The following is a 10996-nucleotide window of genomic DNA, read 5'->3' on the forward strand; positions in this document are numbered from 1 at the left end:
TTTATGGAAGGTGCACCGTGATCTTTCGTCATAGTCCTTCTGTGCTTCCCCTAATTTGGCTGGCCATCTGACAAAAGGCTCATCTCTTATTTTACTTAGAATCCGATATATCGGTTTCTTGAACACCGTGGTTATGGCAGTGCGGATTCTCGACCATCGTTTATCCGGGTCTTCTCCGTTATCTCGTCTGCCACGTCCGTTTCTGTTCGGTCGATCTACCGTATTAACCTTCGCTGAGGTCTTCTTTTCTGGTACTGTGGTCGCCCCAGATTTTGCTTTGGCACATGCGCCATCCTCTTCTACCCTGATGTGCTGATGCACTCTTTCCATTAAGGCTTCCATGGTGAGGGGTGGCGTCATGGTGATCGAGTCCCTTAGTCTGTTCCCAACTGGAAGGCCTCTTTTATACTGTGCAATGGCGAGATTGGTGGGGCCGTCCCTAATCTGATTGAATGTCTCCCAGTAGCGACTATTGTAGGATCTTAGGGTCTCTTTATCGCCCATGTCGATGGAGAGCAATTGGTCAATCTCCACCAGGGTTTTAGTGTTTGTTCGGAACCTTGTTACGAACGCCTCTGCCAATTGTGCCCAAGAGGCTATGCTGCCTTCTGGAAGTTTCTCGAACCAAGTCAAGCCTAGGTCGCCAAGGCTTGATGGGAAGAGTATGCACATTAAGGCCTTGTTTCGCCTGTATACAGCCATGACCTGGCGAAAGTGGCTCAAGTGTGAGTAGGGGTCCGTCTTCCCTTCATATGTAGTGAATTTGGGCTGAAGGAAGCCTGATGGTAGGGGCGTGTTTTCAATCGTCGGAACAAACGGCGAAGTCTGTAGCCTTGCTAATGCTTTGTCCGTTGGTTCGTAGGCAGGGCGCGGTATTGGCATTCCAACCTCGAGGCTTCCATACGTTCGAGGAGCCAACCGCTGTAAGGCAGAAACTCTGTGTGGATCCCGTGCCCTGGCATCCTCCTTGCATCGTGCTTTTTCTTCGAGCACGGTTCGTAAGTCAGATGATCTGGGTAACTCCGTCTGTCTAGATCTGGTTCGGTGCGTATGTGAGGGCCAATACGTGCTTCCTTCAATGTATGATCTTTCAGATCTCGTCCTCTCAGACCTGGAGTGATGAGTTCGGAAAGACCTGGATTGAGTATCGCCTGTCCTGAGGCTTCTGCTCTCTCCTTGCGAGGGTGTGGTATTCCTACTACGATTTTCCGAGTGGCGAGGGGGCGTCTTGTTTTTGCGCCCCTCTCCTGTCGCCACTTCTTTTCTCTTCATTTGGCGCTTTAAGGCCTCCATGTCCGCCGCCATCTTCCTTATTAATTCATCTTGCTCCTTCACGCGGTCTTCTAGAGCTTGAGGATCAATCCTCCGTCTTTGCCTGTTAGGACTTTGCGAGCGAGATTGACGGGGGCTGTGAGTCCGTCTTCCCCTAGTATCTCTCTTGGGGTTATGTCGTTGGGGCTCCAAATCTGCCATGGGAGGGATAGAAGGTAATCCTTCACGCCTTGCTCTCCCATCTGGAGTTTGCCCGTCGATGGCGGAATGTGGCAATTCTTCAATGTGCGCCATTGTTTGTAAAGAGGAGAAGCTTTAGTCAAGAGGTTTTGTTCTGTCTGCAATACCCACAGACGGCACCAATTGTACGGGAAAGAAATAAACCTTCTCGTATAATCCTGTTGACCGAGTCTACTCTTCTCCGTACGTCGTCGTTTTATCACCTGAAAACACAAACGTGAGCTAGCCGGCGGGTGTATGCCGGAAACCTCTCCGATGCCTAAGTCAGCAAGCTTGACAAATAGACAAAGCTCTGAGTATTCAGAAAACAAAGTTGTGTTACCTCTCCAAAGGTGATGTTTGTGAGCTTTAATAGGTTTCGTGTGGCATAATCCTAGTAGGACTTCTACTCCTCCATGCAGAGTCCTCCTAGGATTCATACTCCTAAAAGATAATGCTTATCTTTTAACACCCCCCCTCATTGCTTAAACCAAGTGAGATGGTTTTTACCATGGCCGAACTCCAACATGACCAAAGTAATCATGGCTATGCTGAGCCACAGAGTAGGCCGAACTATAATTAGTTCGGTTCTTCCTTTTACTCATCTTTATCTCGGTTCTCTCATGTACAACCCATGGTGTGTTTAGACCGAGCTACCGAGTAGCAAGGTTCTGATCGTTCTAACCACAATATGCCACGACCGGACTAACTCTGAGACCGGCCAAACTCCAAGTCGCTTCCGGGCCGGAGTAACTTTACATTTCTCTCGGGCCGGAGTAATTTTGTACCTCTCTTGGGCTGGAGTAACTTTGCGGCCTTTTTACTCCGCCCTTCGTATTGTGGGCCATAATGACCATCTCCCAGCTCGGCCCAATTTTCACAAAAATTACCCTCTCACAAACCAAAAAAATTTCTAAATTCTTTTCTCAATTTTTTTAAAAAAAAATTTATCTCCCAAAACCAAACCAAACACACCCCATACATTTGAATAAAAGAATAACAAAAACTTAAAGACAATGGAGCACTAGATTGCTTTTTTTTCCTCTCTTAAGATCATGTTCGTTTCATAGATCAAGGTCGATGGAATACAAACTTACTTTTTTTCAGGATAAAATATTCAACATTTGATTCACATTCTCTAACATGGGTTAATTTACACCCCAAGTTCTTTTATTATACATATATTAGATTATTATTTTGTTTTGGGTGAAACAACTTAACTTGGAGTAAACATTTAATTGCAAAATGATTAAACTATCATTTTTAGGATTAGTTGGAAAAATAAAAAATATTACACAGCAAAAATAAACAAATTCGGACATACCTTTCACATTCAAACCAAATCTATGGATCATATCGGTAGATCACGTGTTTCCATTAATGTCTTCAAATAATTTCTAGTAGTGGAGAAGAATTATTCGAGAACTACCCACACTATTCCCAGTACAAACGCACAGTTGTATGTTTCCATGGAGAGAGACTAGGAGAAAGAGACTAGCACACGATTAAAAACTTACTCTCTCAAATATAATACGTATATTATGTGGGAGAATTATAACCACCCACAACTCTATCTCCTCTTAAGAGATGAGATAGTGGGTTAATCATACTTATCCTAAGATAAGTTAATCTAAGTCCACTTTGACTAGATTTTTCCTTGTGATCTTGCGTCATACCACCATAGGTGACTCAATTGGGTATGAGTTCTAAACTTGACTCAATTTTCAATAGGATTAGCCATTGTGAACTATTCTATCTCTTCCTATCTTATCTAAGAATCAAACATGACCGAAATGTTTGGATAAAAAGATCAATGGTAACTGATTTAGAACAACAAATTCAATTCGGGTGATTCAAATTTAGGCAAACCTTTTTATTTATAGAAATTTTCATTTTATAAGCTAAAGGAGCAATGGCATCAAAAACCTTTATGTGGTCATGATATTATAAGAAGTGCATGACCCCAGAAACCGGTGTCATCATTGAACATCCAATATATCCCATTTGTTAATACTTTAAATAAATAATGTTAGCTTAAAAAATTATCCAAAACCCAATTTTTAAAAAGTTAATATTTTGATTTTATTTTAATCTGTTTAAACTTAAATGTTATTAAGATTTTAAAAAAATTGAACCAAATGTGGTTTCAAATTTTAATCTACTTGTTTATTTATTTATTTATTTATTTTTATCATCAGTAAAACAATCTTTATTGATAAAGTTATAAACAATAGAGTACAACAATAAAAAAGGGAGAAATTTTGAAAATTGTCTCGCCTCAATTAAGTTAGCACAAAAAGACAATCCCAAAAGGCAATTTTGCCTTACAATTTTAGTCTAAATTGTAAGTTACAAATAAATGGAAATATTCGACATATGGTGGGAGATAAAATCTAGCTAATAAAACAATGTTTCTGTTGCTTGTTAAAATGTTTAAAAATTTTACATTATTTATTACATACCCAATATATAATTTTTTTGAATTTTTAATATATGTTCTGAGAATACTGACTAATAAAACTCATAAAACAATTATATGTAATTGTAAAAAAATGTTTGCTACAAGACAACTAAGATGAATTTCATATTTCATTTTTCTTTGTGTTAATTATTATATTCCCCAACAACAATATAAAAGCTCCATTATTCTATAATTAAGACATTTGTTTAATGTCAATAGAGAACCACCAAATCGGGCGCCTTAGATACGAAAAACACCAACTGATAGTAACAAGCCACATCTAGGGTGTTTTCCTATTCAGTATTGTTTCGTGTACCAAAGAAAAAATAGAGTGAAAAAACTAATATATGATTTAAATTCATTATAAATATAATGATATTATCACACATAAAATACATAGGGTGTGTTTGGTAACGTTTACGTTTTCAATTTATATTTATAAAAATTTTATAAACTGGTTTTCGTTTATTTTTTATTTATTTTTAGAAAAACATAAACTACAAACGCGTTTGGTAATTGACAAAATATTTAAAAAAATTTAAAAATATAAAAAAGAGTAAGAAATGACAAGTGGTGGCAAGTGGCAGCGGAAGACGGTGGTGAAACGTGGTGACGGTGGGTGGTGGGTAGCTGGTGGTGGTGGGTGAGTTGGTGGGTGGGTGACGGTGGCGAGTGGTGGGTGGTAGCGAGTGGGTGGTGGTGGTGGTGGCAGGTGGGTGGCAGATGGTGGGTGGTGGGTGGGTGGGTGGGTGGGTGGGTGACGGTGACGGTGGCGGGTGGTAGCGAGAGAGTGGTGGTGGTGGTGGTGGTGGCGGCGGCGGTGGCGGGTGGTGGGTGGTGGTGGCAGGTGGGTGGCGAATGGTGGGTGGTGGCATGTGGATGGTGGGTGGTGATGGTGGGTGAGTGGGTGGGTGACGGTGATGGGTGGTAGCGAGTGGGTGGCGGATGGCGGATGGTGGCGGGTGGTGGTAGTGGGTGGGTGACGATGGCGGGTGGTAGGTAGTAACGAGTGGGTGGTGGCGGGTGGTGGGCGGTGGTGGTAGGTGGGTGGCGGATGGCGGGTGGTGGCGGTGGTGGGTGGGTGACAGCGGTGGGTGGTAGGTGGTAACGAGTGGGTGGTGGTGGTGGGTGGTGGTGACGTGGGTGGCGGGTTGGTGGTGGTGGCGAGTGGGTGGCAAATGGCTAGTGGTGGTAAGTGGCAGGTGATGGATAGTGGTGGCAAGTGGGTGGTGAGTGGTGGTGGCAAGTAGGTGGCGGGCGGTAGATGGTAGTAGAGGGTGGTGGGTGGTGGGTGGTGGCGAGGGGTGGGTGGTGGGTAGCAGGTAGGTGGTGGGTGGTGGTGGTGGCGGAAGATGATGGTGGAAAATGGTGGCTAGTGTTGGGTGGTAAAAAAAAAAAAAAAACTGAAAACTCAAAATGGAAACATATTTTTTCTGTTTTCATTTTTTGACCAAATTTATAAACTGAGACCACTGATTTATAAATCAAAAGTTTTTATTTGAGTTTTTAAAATTTTTGTAAATATAAACAGAAAACTGAAAACGTAAGTGTTACCAAACGGCACCATAACATTTCTACTTGCTAATTCTTCTCATCTCATATTTTGGCTTTGTTTATTGCAACACATTAGAGTTGGTTTCCTTCTATTTTAAATTTTTTTGAATGGATGTTTGTTATAACTTCTGTTTATATATTATAAGGTGTTGTGTGAGTGAGTTCCCGATCACACTGCCCAACTCAGTATTCAGCTGGAGAACACTGGCAGAATAGATAATACATGGCTAACTTGAAACAAAAAGAGAAGATTCCGGCGGTGGTTCGGCCACCCGGGGACACTCCGACGATCAAGTCAGTATATCTTTCAAAGATAATCAATAATGCTTAACTTATTAGACAGAATATAAATTGCATACCTTAGACCTATGGGGGTGCCTTCCTTTTATAGCCAACACAACCCTAGTCCCAATAGGAGCCTAACTCTAATGGACTTAGGATTACTGCTAATTTTGGACTCCTTGTAGGATTAGGATAAACTCCCTAAGAGTCTTATCCTTTTCGAACTGAAGTCTTCTCTCATTCTAGGACTCTTGTCTCTTATCCGTTTATCACAAATTCCGATATCTTCAGAGATAACCTCAGCTTAACCGAGATCACCTCGGCGTCATGACCTGGACACATGGCACCTCGACTGACACGTCGGCGTCACCTTGCCACGTGTTGGCACTCAAAAATATATCTCCACAACTGCCCCTAGGTTCTATTACCTCGGCATTCTGAGGTGATGGAACCTATATTAGTACCTCATGCTAATTCATCGGTTTAATCCGAGATCATCATCGTAGGCCGACATGTCTTCTTAAAGATCAAGAATTCCAAGAGCTCCTTCACGCGTATGAGCTGTCATACATAACAACTCAACCGTTAAGCCACGTGTTTTCTCCTTACTGGATCGTACTCCGGTAACAACACATGTTTTCTCATGTTTTCTCTTGATCTTGTACCTCTTGTAATCACTATGTTCTTGATAGTCCATCTTTGTTCTTGATTCTGAGACTTGTTCTTGTTTTCAATTTTTTTTGTCTTTTCTAGATTTGTGCCTTCAATCTTCGTTTCCATAGACTTAGGTTTGGGATTTGTCTGTAGAACCCACAATTTAAGAAAAACTGAAACAAACTCCCTTCAGATCCATACAAACCCTTACCAAAGTGTACTTTTAGGTTTTTGGCCGAGGTCCTTTAAACCTTCCCAAAAAATACTTCTTCTTGAAATCCGATATCTCCATTTAAGTCAACATCATAGGTATGTGGAAACATAGGGTAAACACTCCATCCAAACTAGGATTCTTTAGACAAGAGTTTGAAATCCCAGCCGACGTCCATCTGAGGTTGGCTGGGGATGATGACTCTATCATGCCTACTGATGACTCCATGCCTTTCCCTGTGGTAGCCTTCATTGAGTGTGGACTTCGGCTCCCACTCAAAATCTTTTTCCGTGAAATACTTCATTATTACAAGTTGAACCCAATGCAACTTTCCATCAATACCTATCGAACCATCAATGGTATCATAGCCTTAGCCAAACAAGAAAACGCTAGGATCACATTAGCCGATATCCAATATTGCTACACTATGTGTGACCTCAAAAAAGACACCGGCTACGTTTACTACCTCAAGCCGAGATCCACTGAATACAAAATCGTTGCCGACCTCCCTGACTCCAACAAGGGAGCTGGGGACACTTATTTCATTACTTCGGGGAATTGGGAGTTCGCCCCAGATGAAGACCTCCATCTCTTCCCTCTCCTTCGATCAGTCTTTGTAGAGGGCAATGGTAAGAGCCCTGCATTCATACCTACTTGTTTTTTTTTTTAAAGTCTTTCATACTTTATCTATTTCTTAATGTCTGTTCTTCTTGCAGCTGTTCCTAAGCCACCAAAAAACTTTCGCCAATCCTTCATTCCTAGCAAGGATTTGAAAAAACTCTTGGACTTGCCAGTCCATAAATGGACGGCGCCTCTGCTTCTCAATTTTATTCCAACATACAAGTCAGCTCTGCCCGACGTCCCTAGGAGGAAGAAGAAAAGCCTTTCTCCACCATCTGCCACAACTCCACAAACCGCATTTACATCTCGGACAGACCAAGGGTCAACCTCTGATTCAGCTGAGCAACCATCAACCTCGGCTCCATACTTGATTCCAATATCCCAACGCCACCGTTGACGCCGAACATTTTCTACTGCCGAGATGGGTCGCCCAAAACCAGTTGCCAAAGATCTCCTGGCTAACATTCCGACTGATGTTGACGCCCAGCCAACACAAACCCCGGCCTCCTTCAAAGCCAAAACGAATCAAAAAGGCTCAGCCAAAGGCAAAGGTGCCTCAGATCGATTTTGAGGATACCTTGCCAATTTCAAAACTGGCTCCAAATGAAAAAACTGCCTCTGTCCCTGCGAAGAGGTTCGCTGAAACACTTCCATTCGAATCCACCAAATCCAAAAGGCCAAGGTCATCTTCTGCAACGATCTCGGGGTCTAAGAAGCCCGATGCCCCCTGGACCCCCGAGATTACTCTGGAAGATAAGCCTGTTATGGCTAGTGATAGCGCCGATGATATCAACGTTGGTGTCGCCCTTAGTACTACTCTACTTCTTCCCGGCGATCTCGACCAGAATGCCGAGTTGAGTGAGTACGAAAATTATGCTTTGATGCTCCAGCGATCTGTTCAGGTAAGTATCTTTACTTGGTAATTTTTCCTCTCCTGTACTTTAGAAGATTTTGTAATAACTTTTGTCTTGTATTTTTTTAGGCTATCCAGCATGCTTATTATTTCTCTATTCAATCTTTTGAAAATCGGGAGAAGTTGGCCGAGATGAAGAGGGAGTTCTCTACTCTTCAAAAAGCCAACAAAAGCCTTCAATCGAAAATGAAGAAGTTAGAGGACCAGGCCGAAGCTACCATCAAGGCTCAGACCGATGCCGAAGAGAAATTTGAGTCTGCTGAGGCCATTAGGAAGGTTGCTGAGTCCCCAAAAAGAGAGGCCGAGGAGAAGATGGCCCAGTCCCAAAAAGAGCTGCAGGAGGCCTTGGCTACCAAAGAGGCTGAAATCAAGGATGCCGACAAGAAGGCGTATGCCCAGGGCATGGCAGATGTCACGGAGGTCTACGAAAAGAAAGTGAAGGAGGCATGCAACAAGGGTTTCACCCTTGGTTGGATGTCCCTTCTAAAAAAGCTTAATGTCCCTGAGGACTCGCCTTTGAGAAACGTCGACGCCATTCCTCTTCCATTCCCTCCAACACCAACTCCAGCTCAATCTGGTGACGACGACTCTGAGTCCGAGGAGGAGGAGGTTTTGGTAAGGAAGTCCAAAGATACTGCTGGGGCCAAATCTTCTCCTTAAAATGAGCAAGTCCTGGACTTGACTCAAGATAAGGAGGATGAGGAGGTTCGCAAAGATGCTGCTCCTCCTGAGAAAGCTTTATCCGATGTTCCTCTTGCCAATAAGAGCCTGGATGAAACCCTGCAAGAGATCGATGCTGAACTTGCGGCCAAGAGGGTTGCTGAGATGTCTTCTCAGCAATCCTCCGAGGTCCAAACCTAGCCTGCTGAAGACTCTTAATTTTGATGTTTATTTTCTTCCATCTTTTGTATTTTTTTTTTTTTTTTGGGAACGATTGTAAGCTTTTGGCTGACGTGCCTTTTCTGAATATTAATACAACTTTCTTTCTCTAAGTGCTTGTATCTTTGTCTTCTCTTTACTACTCTTGCATGATTCTATACTTAGAAGTTTTGGCATGTCTTCTATATACACTTCAACCCTTGTGCAACCTCCTCGGGGTGACACACCTCGGTTGTACAAACTGATAATTTATCTCGGCAAGTACCTAACTACCTTTCTCGGCGTAATCTTGGTTTCACCTTGTAAATATAAAATTTCAACAAGTGTTTAACCTTAGTCTTCAATCTTCTAAATTGTCCACAAATTTCAACAAGTGTTTAAAAAATGATCTCGGTTTAACTTCAATTTGTAAATTGTCTACAAATTTCAACAAGTGTTAAACAATGACCTTGGTTTAACTTCAACTTGTAAATTGTCCACAGATTTCAACAAGTGTTAAACAATCATCTCAGTTTAACTTCAACTTGTAAATAGTCCACAAATTTTAACAAGTGTTAAACAATGATTTCGGTTTAACTTCAACTTGTAAATTGTTCACAAATTTCAACAAGTGTTAAACAATGATTTCGGTTTAACTTCAACTTGTAAATTGTCCACAAATTTCAACAAGTGTTAAACAATGATTTTGCCTCTCTCTGCCCCCTTATGTGAACCTAAGTTCTACTTGAGTTCTCATTATACATGTATTCTAGAGACAATGTCAAGTATCTTGAAAAGAAAACCAAGATGAATCTTTATTTATTTACTTCGACAAATGACAAAAGAACAAAGGAATTCTAATGACAGAAAAATTTTAAATTGCAAGTGTTCCAAGGCCTTGGCAACTCTTTGCCCTCATTATCTTCAAGCCGATATGCCCCATTGACTAGCACCGAGATGATTCTGTAGGGTCCTTCCCAATTTGGGCCAAGCTCGCCCTCTCTGGAATCCTTCTTGTTGCCGATGACTTTTCTTAAAACGAGGTCACCAATCTGAAATTCCCTTGGGTTAACCTTCTTGTTATAAGCTTTGGCAAGCTGTTGCTGGTATGCTGCGAGCTGAATTACAGCTTTCTTCCTTCGTTCTTCTAGAAGATCTAGATCTCGGGCTAGGAGTACATCATTAGTCCCATTCTCTACCGCCTGGGTTTTGATCCCAGGGATGTCGACTTCCAGCGGAATGACTGCTTCTGTGCCATAAGCCATGGCAAAGGGGGATTCCCCTGTTGATCTTCTCGGCATAGTCCGATATGCCCAGAGTACATTGGGTAATTCGTCGACCCACTTTCCTTTCGCTGCCTGCAGCATCTTCTTTATCCCATCCAGAATTACTTTGTTGGATCCTTCTGCTTGTCCATTGCTTTGTGGAAAGCTTGGGGTTGAAAAGTAGTTCTTGATCTTGAACTTTGCACAGAAGTTCTCGATTAGCTTATTGTCAAATTAAGTTCCGTTGTCCGCAATAATTGCCCTTGAAATTCCAAACTTGGTGATAATGTTCTTCCAAATGAAGTTCTTCACGTCCACATCTCGGATCTTGGCAAGAGGTTCAGCTTCTATCCATTTAGTGAAGTAATCTGTTGCTACCAGCAAGTACTTCCTTTGTCCAGTTGCTTGGGGCAGTTGCCTGACGAGATCCATGCCCCATTGGGCAAATGGCCAAGGACTGGATACAGGGTTCAGGTCTACTGCTGGCTGGTGTATCAGCGGTGCAAACCTTTGGCATTGTTCACACTTCTTTACATAGGCTTCTGCATCCTTCTGCATGTAAGGCCACCAATACCCCTGGGTAATGGCCCTATGGGCGAGTGATCTGCCCCCAGCGTGGCTTCCACAAATTCCTTCATAAATTTCATATAAAAAATCTTCAACTTGTAAAGGATGTACGCACCTTA

The sequence above is a fragment of the Camellia sinensis genome, chromosome 4, assembly GCF_055761805.1.
Source record: "Camellia sinensis isolate YWXY chromosome 4, ASM5576180v1, whole genome shotgun sequence".
Lineage (NCBI taxonomy): Eukaryota > Viridiplantae > Streptophyta > Magnoliopsida > Ericales > Theaceae > Camellia > Camellia sinensis.